The following is a 15,707-nucleotide window of genomic DNA, read 5'->3' as shown; positions in this document are numbered from 1 at the left end:
TTATTAATGCACAATCATTTGTCAATATGATAAATGCATATATCAATTTTGGTCTTAGCTACACATTGTCAAGTTACTCATCTGTTCGTACTAAATTGGTACAAGAACTTAAGACGGATGTCGATGCATATGTATCTTCAATAAAAGAGTCATGGGTTCAATCAGGATGTACTTTGATGTCAGATCTTTAGTTGGATATGAAAAATCAGTCATTCCTCAATGTTGTTGCATCTTGTCCAAAGGGGTCAGTTTTTATAAATACATTTAAGGTATCTGAGCATAGCATAACTGGATTATTTCTTGAAAAGATTCTTATTCAAGTCATTGAGGAGTTAGGACCACAAAATATTATTCATCTTGTGACTGACAATGGATCAAATTATGTATTTACTGGTAATCTAATAGAATCGAGATTATCTCATATTCATAAAGCACAGTGTGCTACCCATGGGTTGAATTTTCTTCTAGAAGACAGTGATAAAAAAGTTATTTGGGTACAAAATGTCACTAAGGAAGCTAAGCTAATAGCGGATTTTATGTATCGGCATACCATTGCTTTAGATTTAATGAGAAAACACATTAATGGAAGGGAATTGAAAAAGTATGGTAAAACTAGATTTGCCACTAACGTTTTGATGATTCAATCTATATTGCAAGTAGAAGAGGGTTTGAGAGTGATGGTTGTATCCTCTGAGTGGAGAGCTATAAATTATAGCAAGAATAAAAATGGTACAAAAATCACATAAATAATTCAAAGCTCTAAATTTTAGAATGATGCAACAGATGCAATCACTACATTAGCGTCTCTTATCAATGTATTTCGTTTGGGTGATAGTGAGGGTACACCACGGGATATTTATATGAAGCAATGGAAAGGGCAAGGGCAGTACTAAAGATAAATTATAATGGCAATGAATCTAGGTATCTTACATTGGTGAAGATATTCGAAAGAGACGAAAGGAAAATATAATTCACCCCATTCATGCCGCTGCTCATTTCTTAATCCAACTTTAATGTATAGCGAGTTTGTTGAACTTGGTAATCCTGAAGTGAATGCTAGTTTTACCTTGATTTCAAATTTAATGATCCAGGCATAACAGAAAACTGTATTTCTTTCAGAGTTGTTGAAGTACCATACGTGGGATTCAAATATATTTGATGGTGCTGCATTGGGATTATTGTCAACAGCTCATCCTTGTAAGCATCTTCTTGATTATCAATTTTTTGTATCTTCTTGTATTATTTATTTTCTTATATTTTAAGATAATAAATTTTATCTTACTTTTAATTGTAACTTGAGTATGTGGCTAAAAATTTCCTATTATGCAGGAGTTTGGTGGGAAGTATGCGGAGAAAGCATTCCACTGGTTCGAATGTTTGCCATTCTGATTTTGAGCCAACCATATACCTCATCAGCGTACGAAAGAAATTGGAGTGAAAAAAAGAAATAGATTGGCACCAACTATGTTAACCGACTTGGTTTACATACGATTGAATTCGAAGATGATGGCTGTATCGTGTGAAAATGAAATTCGAGATTGTAATGCAATTAATTTAGAACAACTTGGTTCATTGCCGGAAGAGGCTTCCGAAGAGGTGGAACATGAGGACACCTCTCCAGATGATGATGATGATGTATGGCTACATGACTTGGGATTACACCTTCCCAAACTCCTAACTTTTCTTTTGACTCTACCCTGCCTTATGCTTAATTTTGAATATTTCTAGTTAATTCTGTATTGAATATTGGATGACTAGATGAGAATCATGAGTCATCTAAATTAATTGACTTAATTATATTAATCTAGTAAAGTTTTTATGAATGAATTAGTTATTGGTGGCTTTGACGTAATTTTTATTTTTCAGAATTTCAAAATTTCTAACATTTTAACTTATCTAATTTTTTTTACTCCAATTTTTTTAGCCCAGTCCGATATATTGGCTATATCTTTACATGAAGTATTCTTTCTTATCCGATTTTTTCATCTGACTTTTAAAATAAAAACGATTTTTTCTTGATTTTAAGGTAAGCCGATTTATTGAAAGTCCCCGACTTACTAACTATAGGCGTGCCACCCAAGGGAGGCATTCATGGGCAGCACCGTCTAGAAATATAATAGGCCCATATGCACAATGGGCAGCATTGTCTAGAAATATAGTAGGCCCATATGCACAATGGGCACTCATGATATTTTTATATATTTAAAATCAATAAAAGGGTTTTAAAATATTATTTGAATATTCAAACCATTATAAAATTAATATCTTTAATTTTATAAAATCCAAAAATTATAAATAAAATATCTAGGGGTTCATAAAATTTCAAATAATAATTCTAAAATAATTTCCATCATAAAACAAATACAATTAAATTAATTTGATGAGAAAATGATTCATATGATTTAGGAATTAAATCAACAATCATGGAGCACTCCACCTTCAACTATAGACTACAGCTCACACTTACCTTATCAGACCGACCCAGTGTTTTCCATGACCCACAGTCCAAGCAGGGGCTCATTAGCGAGTCACCAAAGTCTGACCGATGAGCCAAGGGGTCACAATCCTAGTCTGTAGATTTCAAGTCCTCCCCTAGAGATGAGTCAAGATCACCTAGACCTAATGCGACCACAGCTCTTATAGTGTATAGGGTATCTCTCACACATGCATACGTTTCACCCTGAAATGTGGCTTACTTGCTTTCCCGAATGATCTATCAATATGCATGCCATGTGATGGCACATGGATGAGGCTTTGGCTCCCGTCTTTGTAGGCCATCATCACACACAAAGGTCACATAGTCCCTCGGCTCACTCATCCTGGCATATGCTCCAAGCTCATCAAGGGATGACCCATTAGAACCCTTATCGGTTGTTCTCCATGCCCAGGCAATATGGGTTTTTTCAAACCGACTAACCTAGATCGTCAAGCACAATTCGGTATCAGCAAACATCGTTTACTTAGTACGGTCCATAAGGGACCACATTCCCACTGAGTTCATGTTCTACTATATTATTTCATTTTACAACACTCATAAGGCCTTTAAAGGTAAAAATATGAAAGTTCCTGAATGATTTCAGAAACTAACAAATATTTTAAAGAAGTATTTCTAATTGTTATACTAGTATTTTTTTTTTTTTTATTTCATATTTTATATATTTTGAAATATTTATTTGGGCTTGGCAAGTGGTACACTTGACCTCAGGGAGCTTGACTCGCCTTATGGGCGAGCTAAGTTACTCGGCTAAATCCAAGTGGACTCGGCCAAGTCTGAGTGCACTTAATTGAGTCTCAACACACTATCTCATAACTGCAACATAAACTAACAAAAGCATACCATTTACTTTTGTATATAAATAAAGTCTCCTCCAATTCAATAGAAAAAGTATATAAATAGAACATTTACCTTTCAAGAAAGACAAATACTTGTATCCATCAAAATTCAAATTGGGTGGTTGTAAGAGTATCATTAGTTAGACTCAAAATTCAAAAAAAATATTCTCGAACTTTGTAACACATCTCAAGCATTCCAATTTGGCATCTAAGGACAAGGAATAACTGTGACGTCTTTGTACCAATGATAAATGGTCTCATATTATTACAATCCCAATCCAATATAGTACTTTAAAAAAGTAGAAAATATTTGGATAATAATTAATTCATGCTTAACTTTCATAATCCCTTCTTAAAATAAAAAAAAAATCTAGATAGTTAAGATATTTTATTATGTAAAGACATTGTAGACAAAATTTTCTAGATTTTTTGTTCGGTGAGGTTTCGATAAGGTGCCCACCTTATACTTTATAAGTAATGCGCATCTCTAAATTTTACCAGGAGATGTATTTTTGGCATCGGGAATCCTACGATGGCACTCTAATTATGAAATTTAAATTTCCAAAAATGTTGCAGATCTATACACACTTGAATCTTGAAAATGGACAGTCTAGATAATATATTACTAAATGCACTCTTTTTAGGACTTAAAATTCTTTTCTTTTTTTTCTTTATATTTATACATCTTGAGGTCGATTGATCAATTAGAAGGTTTTCCAAATTGTCGACACTCTTTTTTTATTAGATTTCTTAGGTACACCTTACTTATATAACCTAATTGCAACCTTATATAACTTTTTCCTAAATAATATTCTTAGCTAATACACAACATATGGCGGAGTAGTTGTGATGGAGGGCAAAATATTCTTATTTTTACTTTTATTCAACTTCAGTATAGTTTTAGTTTTAAAGTTTATTTCTAGAGTTTTTTGGTTTTTTTAAGAAATTCTAGGGTTTTATATATTTTTAATTATTGAGTACTATTCACAAGTGCGATTCATGAGTACTGTTCATGGGTACAACTCATAGAGATAAAACTATCATTATAAAATTTAAGTTTAAGTTAGGATATATAGGCCATTTTAACTATTGTATGGACATGTAATGTCTTTGAATATATATATATATATATATATATATATATATATATATATATATATATATATAATAATGATCTTACGAGACCCTCTCACACCCATGTGTATAGGATCCCAAAGGATCACCATTAAATTTGACACATATCTCTAGAAAAGTTATCACATGGGGGTTGGACTTGACTTTGCTAGAGATCATTAAATTTAATGGTGATCCTTTGGGGTTCTACACACATGGGTGTGGGAGGGTCTCATAGGATCATTACTCATATATATATATATATATATATATATATATATATATATAAGTCTTCCCAACACCTATAGGCAAAAATGAACAGTGATTTCACTTATGCTCATTGCACGATCACGATTGTCCGGTAGTGTTTCAATTTTCATTTTTTTCTATAAATCAGAATGATCTGAAATGTGGAGCGTGTGTATATCTTAGTGAGACACACTTAATAAAAATATGAAAAAAATAATTCGTAAAATATAAGTTGATCAAAATTTCCCCATAAATTTTTAGGCGTATTTTGATTAATTTATATTTTACGAATAATTATTTTTTATATATTTTTATTAGATTTTCCTATTTTTGATGAAAAGACTCTCTAAATTTGAGATCATTCTGATTCGTAGAAAAAAAAATTAAAAAATAAAACACTACCAGACAACTACCGTGCGATAAACTTTGGACAGTGATGAGGGTAGGCGAAATCACTGTTCATTTTCACCTACAAGCGTTGCGTAGTATTTTCATATATATATATATATATATATATATATATATATATATATATATATATATGAAAAAATATGGGATTAGCCCACTAACTCATGTGGACATATGAGCCCAACGGCTCAGATTAAATCTTGGCTGATCTGACCGTCACAACCTCATTTCGTGTTTGAATTTTAATTTTTTTTTTAAAATCCAAATCACTTGAAATTTTAGGCATGTGTTCTTCTCATCAAGGCGCACCTACTAAAAATTTAAAAAAAAAATATTCGCAAAAACAAAAATAACCAAAATACCCCTGAAGCTTTTAGGGGGTATTTTGATCAATTTATTTCATGTAAAATATTTTTTTGATATTTTTAGAAGATTAAAATATTTTTGATAAATATACTCCTAAAATTTCAAGTGATTTGGATTTGTAGAAAAAAAAAATTAAAATTCCAATACTACTAGACATTCTTGATCGTCAGATCGGCCTAAATTCAACATGGGTCGTTAAGCTCATATGTTCATATGAGCTAGTGGCTAATTAGTGGTTTAAAAAACGGATCGGTACACTGGATCGGGCATCCCAAAAACCTATCCAGATCGGTGAATCAACATTTTGGATCGAAAATCGGCAGAATCGGTCGGATTTGACATTAAAAAAAATCGAAAAAAATTGTTAAAGATCATTATAAATGTTGCTTTTTAATAATCCAATAAGAAATGGGAGTGCTACAGTAATATCTTTCATTTTTTTGCATTAATATGCGAATATTGAGATGTTCTTTCCCTGTATGAACTATTGCTAACCACTGCATTAAAATAAGTTAAATAATTAGAAAACAATTCTATATTATAAGATTAAAAAATAATTTTCCATATAAAGTGAATTAGTATCACTTGAAATATTTATATTTTTTTTTACTTGTTTGAGACTATTACAACCTAATTAACTATAATAATATGCATTGAATATAAATAAATTAATAAATGTAAAGATAGTTTTCCTATAGCTCAAAATATGAAGTTGTAATCATATTAATGGAAATAAAAAGTCAATAAATAAATTTGTGCTTGTATGAATTATTGTATTTTACCTCAAAAAAAATTTATTTTTACAAATTTACAATATTTCAATATTTATCTCAAAATTTATTCTTCTACCCAAACTATTTAATCACCCTTATATTTAACTCAAAATTTAATCACCTATGTTTAAATTTTAATCACCCTTAGACCCCCCATTTCAAATTTTTGCAAAAATATGTAGTTTCATTATTTACAAAAATATGTGAATATTGAGACAATGTTTCTTTGTCTAGATGTCTGTATGATATTTAATATAATATGTTATTGAAAATAATTTACCATACAAATAAGAATAAATTTAAAATTTTTCATATAATATCATCTAATTTTTTTAAAAAATTATTTATAGCAATAATAAAAATAGTACATTATATAATTTATGATGTAAATAAATAAACAAATAAAATACAAGATTTTGTTATTAATGTATAATTATTAATTATAATATTGTAATAAACATGATTCAAAAAACAAAGGTGTAACCCTTACAAATAAATAAATATACAAAAGTACAAAATTTAGAAACTTAAATTTGTAATTACATTATAATAAAATCAGACAAATAAATAAATATCATACTTGCAATGTGAGATAATTAACAATGCAACTTTAAAATAGATTTTAAAGTGGTTTGGGCTAGTGTTATTTTTTCTCTTAAAATATCCCATAAACTAGTAATTTTTTTAATGATCAATAAACTAATATTAATATTATTACTTTTTGTTCTAATATCCTATAAGCTAGTACTATTTTTTTCTTTTTAATCTCTTATTAACGAATAGCCTAATGCCTAATATCTAATACAGGATTTATTTTTTATATCAAAATAGCTTAATTTTAATTTTAATAAAAAACTTTATTAACATCAGACGTAGAGACAACTAACAAAAAAAAATTTGTCCCACATCGAAAAGATATGGGAGCAGCTTACCATATAAAAGTTGTTCTCTTCTCACATAACAACGGTGGTATCTTGGGGCGAAGGGCAGGGCACAACGCTGCCATGTCTTTTCCCAGACATAAAAGACAGGCCTTAAAAAACGGATTGGTGACGGCCTTAAAAAACGGATTGGTGCCCTGGATTGGGCACCTCAAAAACCCATTTCGATTCAGTTTCATTAGATCGGCGCAGTGGTTTAAAAATTGGTGCCCCGGATCGGGCACCTCAAAAACCCATATGGATCGATGAATCAGCGATCCGGAAACAGATTGGTGTCTCGAATCGGGCACCTCAAAAACCCATCTGGATCGGTGAATCAGCGATCCAGATCGGGAATCGGTCCCCGGATCGGGCACCTCAAAAACCCATATGGATCGATGAATCAGCGATCCGGAAACAGATTGGTGTCCCGATTCGGGCACCTCAAAAACCCATCTGGATCGGTGAATCAGCGATCCAGATCGGGAATCGGTCGGATTGGGAATCGGTCCTATTAAGCCTTAAAAAAAATCTAAAAAAATTATGAAAATTCATTATAAATCTTATTTTTTAAGAATTCAATAAGAAATACGGGTATTACATTATTACCTTTCATTTTTAATCAATTGTAAATAATTAAGATATTCTTTCCCTGTATGAACTTATGTTAACCATTAAATTTGCTTCACATAAAAAAAACAAAAAACATAGAATTACCATGGATAAAGTATATAATCATACATAGACTACAATAAATAACGGATTAAATAGACAAAAAATGACCACTAATATCTCGAATTGACGGAAAAAGCTAATCCACTAAAAAAAAAAAAAAAACCAAATTATTACAACCTAACTAACTATAATCCAAAATTATTACAACCTATCTAACTATAATATTATATATTGCAACGAAAATTGTTGGTTTATATTTTATTATATAAATAATAGCAAATTTAAAATATTTTATAATATCATTTTATTTGAAATATATTATTGACAACTGTAAGAAAAATAATACATTACAAGATTTATAATGAAAATAAATAAATAAAATATTTGATTATCAATATATAAATTATTCGAATGCGCATCAATTTTTGAAATAACACTTCAAATTTTAAAAAATATAATTTTTTATAAATCTAGAATAAATTTAATGGAGAGATTGTTAGAGACAAAAATATTTCAAATGTGTATGAATCATATCGTAAAATTAATATTCCTAAATTTATGTTAAAGCTTACCATGTTATAAAAATAAAAATTATAATTAGATCAGTTATTCCTAGTTTGTATTAAAAAAAAATTTTGTATTAAGAAATATCTTTTATTTTTTTGACAAAAAATACTTGTTGTATTTTTTTTTACGCGAATATATGATATTTGTTGTACTACTTTTTTTTTTTGGACAAGAAAAAAAAGAAGATGTTATATTACTTTTTTTTTTTTTTGCTTGTTGTATTACTTTTTATTTTCTTTATTTCTTTTATCATATTATTTTCTTCATTTTAGTTTTTTTTTTAAGACAAAAGTAAAACCATATCTTCTTCTTCTTCTTTTATGATATTATTTTTTAAAAAAGAAAATTATGATATTATTATCTTTTTCTTTTCTTTTTTTTTTTATGAAGATAAGTTTTTTTTTAGAGATAAAAGTAAAAATCTATTTTCTTCTTTTTTTTATGATATTATTTTTTAAAAAAAAAATTTGAAGACAAAAAAAGTGAATTTTGCACAATACTGGGATTCGAACTTCGGACGACGTATAAAAACCACTGCTGCTAACTACAACAGCCCCTCATGCGCTATTGTAGAGTTTTGTACAATAATTATTTATATTGGATGAATTTTCAATATAATATGGCTTTGTGCAAGTCCCACATCGAAGAATTGGATAAAGTGTAGATGGTATAAATACCTTGACAAAAGCCTCATCGCTAGCGTGATAGAGAGAAAGGGTACACCAGTTATGATATTTTGAAAAAACTTACCAAAATATCCTCAGATAACCACTCTGACGTCACTAAGCGGTTGGAATTGCCGATTTTCCTCTAGGATCGGACGATTTCCAGTTTTGTAGAAGAATCGACATGGGGTGCCCGATTCCTGTGTCGACTCGGGTGAGGCTGCCCGATTTCCGTGTTGACTCGGGCGAGTCCGTTGCGACTCGCCGCTTTTTAAAACCCTAGATGGGTGGTTAAGAATAGAATTTTTTAATAAATAATAAAAAAATAAAAAAAAGTATAAATGTCTGTACCATCCGGATCATTAATAAAATGGTGTCACCATTAAGATCCGATCCCGATGGTGTCACTATTGAGATCCGATCCCGATCGGAATATATATATATATATATATATATATATATATATATATATATATATATATATATATATCGAGCAATGAAAAAACCATGCCATTTGTTTGATTCAAATTTTGAAATATACATTCTTTTTATTTCTAATGAACAATCACAAAAAATTCATTCTAATGAACATTCACAAAAAAATAAAAAATTGCAAACACAACCTAGAAAATTTTGAAATATACACTCTTTTCATTCTAATGAACAATCACAAAAAATTAAAATTTGAAAACACAACCTAGAAAGTATTTTTTTAGCCCAATTAATATAGGCCGTTCATTTTGGTGAGATGCTTAGATCTAGGCCTTAGAAGGATTTTTTCATTTCCAAGTTTTTTGAATGACTTTATTATCATTAGATGAACAATGTTAAAAAAGAAAAAAATGATTTTGAATCATAAAAGCTAAGATCTTAAAATTCAAAAAATGAATGGTCTAGATTCGTTTTTGGAGGGGACTCATTTTGACCTTATCTAGACTTCAAATTGAACTTTATTTTTTTGGAGGATTGATTATTGAGATGAAGAAAGTGTGTGTGCAAAATTTTAGGTCATACAAATACCACAAACATAGTTTTCTAAAAGTGTCGTTGCATTATACTATGATACAACGGTTGCAGGGGATCATTGCTCATATAGAGCAATATATATATATATATATATATATATATATATATATATATATATATATGAGGTGTGTGGGGCCTTGAGAGGGTCAATTGAGAGGGTCAATTCCACATGATTTTTAGAAATTGAGAGACAGATGGTCATTTGGAACTCTAACTTGGGATATAGAGAAGAAATCCTAGGTTGCTTTGAATTATGCTAGTGTTTAGCTTTGTTTCTTGTTGATGTTATTGTTTCTTAAAATTTTCCTTGCATCAAATTTGTATTAAGTCCACATTCCATAGTAATAATATTGTAGCAAGTTATTGTAGCACGACACCGTAGCGTCGTACTATTGCACCGATTTTCGTGCCCTAGATCAAGAGCAAAGCCTATATCTTTTTGATTTCAGCAGGTTTTTGTTGATCATATGCCTATGATTTGTGATTCCGACAATCCCATTGCAGCGAGAAGGGATCGTAGAAGGGGATTTTTGTAGATCCAATTTGTGATCCCATAGATGATAGAATTGAAAAAGTTGAAAGGCAAATTCAGCAGCTGATATAGCAATTCACGAGCTTCAATAATGGGCAAAATGGTGATCTTTTAGCCTTGGAGGATCTTGAGTACAAGCATTTTCACTTTTGTGTTATGCGTAAGGAGTCAAGTGATAAGGATAGTGATAGAAGACTTTGATGTGAGGAACACCAGTCTAGGGTTTTTGATATAGAGGATGAGATTCTTGATTTTGATACAGATCGTATTGAAAATCAGCAAGATGTAGATTGAGATCTTCCATCAATCTTCGATGCATACTTGGATAAAGAATTTTGTGGTTGAAATAGTATTTAACGAAGAAAAAGATGAAGTATTGAAAGGAGAATTGATACGTGAAGTTGTTAGTTTAGTCGCAAATCTCAAAGATGAACTTGTGGTATGTTTTAGAGCTGAGTCTAGGCAAATTCAGCAAGGTTACATGACTGAAGTGATGCAACTCAACAAATTTATGTGATTAAAAATATTCTATTGACGTACAATAATCATTTCCTCGAGGGTTTCTGTAACAATCCTAAATAAATAAATAAATAATAAAATTTAAATAATTCGTTATAGTAAAATGGTCCATATAAGCATTATGGTCCCTAGAAACCATCACTACATTTACTCCTTTTATCACTTCGCCTTTTTATTGCGTGCCACGTTTATTTGACATGGGCTTTTGTTGTTGGCTTGCGAATGTCCTTTTTACACATCATGTAGAAAAAAAAAGGTAAGAGGTAGGGTTTTAAAAAGGGGTTGCAGTCTCTCTCTCCTTGCAAAACAAAACGTTCTCACACACTCTTTCTCTCTCCATACAAGAACGTTCTCTCTCTCTCTTATAAATATTTCTCTATGGTTCAATGCCCATGAGATTCCTGCTAACTAAATAATGCAGTGAAGTCTCTCTCTCGATAAAAATAAATTAAGGGTGCTCTCTCTCACTTTCTTACTCAGTAACAGGGAACCTCGAGTTTTTTGCAGAGCCTTTCTCCCTCCCTAGCTATAAGTGTTTATAGTTATCCAGTTCTATTGCACCATTTTGTGTAAGTGACTTTATTGTCTTAAAAAATAATCCGTTTTTTTTTTTTATAAAATGAAATGATTGTTTCTGTCTATTATCATGAATTTTAGGCACGGTAAATTTTATGCGTAAGGGACTTCATTTTCTTGAAAAACAATCTTTTTAGGAAAATTATGATTTTAGGAATTTTAAATGCTGTAAATTCTTAGAAATAAATTTATTTTTCCTGTGTCTATTGTTCAGAATTTTTTATATTATAAATTATTAGAAATAAATGTGATATGTCCACTTTTAGTAAAATTGTGAGATTTCCTCCCACTGTTTTGAATACTTAGACATCGTAAAATTCATATGCAAATGACAACCGCATTATTTGAAAAACTGATATTTCTGCACTTGATTGTAGTATTGCCTATGAAATGATTATTTACGAATTGGCAACTCCATAAATTGTGATAATTCCGTATTTAATTTTGGATTCTCATAAAAGTTCGTCTATTAATACTAGACGGTTATCATGTAGATTTCAAGAATGTCCTTTAGAACTGTTACCTTTCAGAAATTATTGCACAAAATGTTTAAATGACTACTTAGAGATATTTCAAGGGAAGTGATTGTTATTAAATTACTTCAAGTGAATTCATGCTAATGTTTTCAATGATACTTCGTATATATGATATTGTTGCTTTCTGATGTTTAAAGAGTTTTAGAGATAATTTGAATATAAGTGGACCTGCAGTGATCGTTAGGACCTATCTGATTATGTCGGTAGGGACTTTTTGGACTCATCCGAGACGCCGATGGGGTATAATCGAACCTGCAGGGATTGTTAGGACCTATCCGGTTACATCAGTAGGGACTATTTCGACTCATCCAGGACGTCGATGAGGTATGTTTGAACATGCAGGGATTGTTTAAACCTATCCGATAGGGGCTATTTGGACTCATCCGGTACGCCGGTAAGGTATGTTTGGACCGGCAAGGATTGTTTGGACCCATCAGGACGCTGGTGGGGTATATAGGTGACCTACTTGGGACGTCAGTATGGTATTTGGTGAAATCTTTTGAATTATGCATTTCTGTTAAAATGTTCTTATGCATTTCCATCATTTGGATTATATTTACTGTGGATTTGTGAAAGTGCAATTGTTATCTATAAATGTTTTTGCTCGCAATTCTTCCTCAAGTGTTTTTTAACAGACATTCTTCAGAAAATGTTTATATCTTCCAACCATGATTATTTTTAGGACCATGATGATCACTTACTGAGTAGCCAAACTCACCAAACTATGGTAAATATTTTTCAGGGTAATTGCAGTGTCATAGTTAAATGCACATCAGGACCAGCTTGTGAAGAAAATGCGGTCATGTCATAAATAAATTCTCCTTTGTAACTTTTGTTTAACTTCACCACTGTAAGTTTTTGTTCTATCAACAGATGTATACCTAGACTTCATTTGTTTTATTACAATATATATTAATAGCAAACTTTGTACCAATTTTAATTAATAGAAAATTTTGTTTTATTACAATACATATTAATAGGAATTTGAAGTTTTTCCTAATATAAGAATAGTCGTGACAATTATGGTATCAGAGTAATAGGTTTAAGATTCTTAGGAAATTTGAAAAGAATATTCTTTAAGTCATATTTATTGTATATACAGACCGGTACGAGATCAAGATCCAGAATGGCTGAAGCTAATATGGAAGGAATTCATAAAGCCTTGGAAAATATGGTTTCCTTAATACAACATTAGATGGAGAACAAAATTCCACCCAGGCAGTCAGCTACGGGAAATGGTGGGTGTAATATCGAACAATTTAAGAAATTGAACCCACCTTCTTTTAAGGGTGTTGTAAACCCACTAGAAGCCGGGGCATGGATTATGCAATTGGAGAAATATTTGAGGTAATGGAATGTCTTGATGATAAGAAGGTGACCTTGGCAGTTTTTATGTTAGAAGGTGAAGCACAACATTGGTGGCGAATGGCAAAAGGAATATTGGTCCAAGAAAATAAACCTTTGACTTGAGAGGTACTTCTAGAGACATTTAATGAAAAGTACTTCCCAGATTTTATTTGAGACAAAAAAGAAATGGAATTTCTGGAATTAGTTCAAGGAAACAAGACAGTAGCACGATACGAGGCCAAGTATACTGAATTGGCGAGGTTCGCTCCACATATGGTCAACAACGAAGCAAGAAAGGTACAAAAATTTGAAAGGGGCCTCAGACTAGCCATTAGAAGCAGAATATCAGTCTTAAAACTAAGGACTTATGTCGAAATAGTGGACATAGCCCAAATTGTTGAAAAAGACTGCAAAGGTTACCAAAAGAGGAATAGTCAGAGAAATCAGTATAGGCCCACACCACATAATGGATAACACGCTGAAGGAGCGAACAAAAGGCCAAGGCCGGCGCCATTTCAAAGCCCACTAGAGCCTTGTAAAAAATGTGGGAAGTGACATGAGATGAAACCCTGTTAATGGGAAATCGGAGCTTGTTTCCAATGTGGGAAGTTGGGGCACAAGATCAAATATTGTCCTGCCTTGAAAATGCAGCAACATTCGAAGCCTGAAAAGGCAGCCCAGAAACCTCAAACGAAGGGGAGAGTATTTGCAATTACTCAGCAAGATGATCAGGCCCCAAAATCAGTGATCCAAGGTACTCTTACTATCTTTCAAGAAGTAGTTCATGTTTTGATTGATCCTGGATCTACTCATTCATTTGTGTCACCACACTTTGCATGCGACTTAATGGTAGAACTAGAACAATTGGAATACATTCTAGAGGTAGCCACACCTATGGGGAATTCAATTAATATCAATCTAGTATACAAGTCTTGTGTGATAAAGATAGAAGAAAAGGAAATGTTAGTGGATTTAATACTCATAGAAATTCAAGATTTTGATGTGATCTTAGGCATGGATTGACTCTCTACATACCATGCAACTATTGATTGTTACAAGAAAAGGGTTACTTTTTGTATTCCGAATCAACCAATATTTTACCTCGAAGGTATCAAGGAAGCCTCTCCACCATTTTTAATCTCCTCAATTCGAGCTAATCGACTCCTTCGAAAAGGATGTCAAGGCTTTCTTGCCTATATTAAAGTAGATGGAAAGGAAAAGATAAACTTGGACACCATTCTGGTCGTCCGAGAATTTCCTGACGTATTTCTTGAGGAATTGACAGGGTTACCACTTGATAGGAAATTGAATTCTCTATTGAGTTACTTCTCGAAACATCCCCAATTTCTAAGGCCCCTTACCCAATGGCACTGGCAGAACTCAAACAACAATTGGAAGAATTATTAGATAAAGGTTTTATCCGACCCAGTGTGTCACCTTGGGGTGCTTCGGTATTGTTTGTTAAAAAGAAAGATAGGACCATGAGGTTGTGTATCGATTATAGACAGCTAAACCAAATGATAATGAAAAATAAATATTTACTACTTAGAATTGATGATTTATTCGATCAATTACAAGGGTCACAAGTATTTTCAAAAATTGATCTTAGATCTGGATACCATCAGCTCAAAATTAAAAGTGATGATGTTCTCAAGACAGCTTTCAGAACAAGGTATGGTCGTTATGAATTTTTAGTCATGCCTTTTGGATTAACCAATGCACAAGCTGCATTTATGGATTTGATGAATCGGATCTTTAAGCCTTTTCTGGACAGGTTTATTGTGGTATTCATCGATGATATTATAATTTATTCCAAAGATCGGGAGGAACATGAACAACATGTGAGATTGGCGTTGCAAATACTAAGAAAAAAGAAGTTGTATGCCAAATATGTAAATGTGAATTTTGGCTTGAACAAGTGAAATTTTTAGGACATGTGATACCAAAGGAAGGGTTATCAGTTGATTCTTCAAAGGTTGAAACCATGGCAAGATATTATAGAAGATTTGTAGAAGGATTCTCTCGAATTGCAACCCCATCAACTCGATTGACACAAAAAAATGTTAAATTTGAATGGACAAAAGAATGTGATGAGAGTTTTC

This window comes from Amborella trichopoda, chromosome 6 (assembly GCF_054954075.1).
Source record: "Amborella trichopoda isolate Santa Cruz 75 chromosome 6, AtrichopodaSantaCruz75HAP2 v2.0, whole genome shotgun sequence".
NCBI lineage: Eukaryota > Viridiplantae > Streptophyta > Magnoliopsida > Amborellales > Amborellaceae > Amborella > Amborella trichopoda.
This window is presented reverse-complemented; position numbering follows the sequence as displayed.